The sequence below is a fragment of the Macrobrachium nipponense genome, chromosome 42 (genome assembly GCF_015104395.2).
Source record: "Macrobrachium nipponense isolate FS-2020 chromosome 42, ASM1510439v2, whole genome shotgun sequence".
NCBI lineage: Eukaryota > Metazoa > Arthropoda > Malacostraca > Decapoda > Palaemonidae > Macrobrachium > Macrobrachium nipponense.
The window spans coordinates 2420246-2421788 of record NC_061103.1 but is presented as its reverse complement, the minus strand read 5'-3'; positions in this window follow the sequence as shown (position 1 = coordinate 2421788).

The following is a 1543-nucleotide window of genomic DNA, read 5'->3' as shown; positions in this document are numbered from 1 at the left end:
GAAAGCCCCAGGTCCCGATGAAGTCCATGGATACTGGCTCAAAAACTTCAAGGCCCTACACCCACGAATAGCAGAACAACTCCAGCATTGTATCTCAAATCACCAAGCACCCAAATGGATGACCACAGGAAGAACATCCTTAGTACAAAAAGACAAGAGTAAGGGAAATATAGCCAGTAACTACAGGCCTATCACCTGCCTACCAATAATTGTGGAAGTTACTAACAGGTATCATCATGTGAAAAGGCTATAAACAACTACCTAGAGGTAGACAAACACCATCCACCACCAACAGAAAGGCTGCAGAAGGAAGTGTAGGGCACAAAAGACCAGCTCCTGATAGACAAAATGGCAATGAAGAACAGTAGGAGAAGGAAAATCCAACCTAAGCATGGCATGGATAGACTATAAGAAGCCTTCGACATGATACCACACACATGGCTAATAGAATGCCTGAAAAATATATGGGGCAGAAAAGGAAAATACCATCAGCTTCCTAAAAATACAATGCACAACTGGAATACAATACTTACAAGCTCTGGAATAAGACTAGCAGAGGTTAATATCAGGAGAGGGATCTTCCAGGGCGACTCACTGTCCCCACTACTCTTCGTAGTAGCCATGATTCCCATGACAAAAGTACTACAGAAGATGGATGCCGGGTACCAACTCAAGAAAAGAGGCAACAGAATCAACCATCTGATGTTCATGGACGACATCAAGCTGTATGGTAAGAGCATCAAGGAAATAGATACCCTAATCCAGACTGTAAGGATTGTATCTGGGGACATCAGGATGGAGTTTGGAATAGAAAAATGCGCCTTAGTCAACATACAAAAAGGCAAGTAACGAGAACTGAAAGGATAAAACTACCAAATGGGAGAACATCAAACACATAGATGAGACAGGATACAAAGTACCTGGGAATAATGGAAGGAGGAGATATAAAACACCAAGAGATGAAAGGACACGATCAGGAAAGAATATATGCAGAGACTCATGGCGATACTCAAGTCAAAACTCAACGCCGGAAATATGATAAAGCCATAAACACATGGGCAGTGCAGTAATCAGATACAGCGCAGAAATAGTGGAATGGACGAAGGCAGAACTCCGCAGCATAGATCAGAAAACCAGGAAACATATGAAAATACACAAAGCACTACACCCAAGAGCAAATACGGACAGACTATACATAACACGAAAGGAAGGAGGGAGAGGACTACTAAGTATAGAGGACTGCGTCAACATCGAAAACAGAGCACTGGGGCAATATCTGAAAACCAGTGAAGACGAGTGGCTAAAGAGTGCATGGAAAGAAGGACTAATAAAAGCAGACGAAGACCCACAAGAAATATACAGAGACAGAGAAAGACAGAAAGAACAGAGGACTGCACAACAAACCAATGCACGGACAATACATGAGACAGACTAAAGAACTAGCCAGCGATGACAATTGGCAATGGCTACAGAGGGGAGAGCTAAAGAAGGAAACTGAAGGAATGATAACAGCGGCACAAGATCAGGCCCTAAGAACCAGATA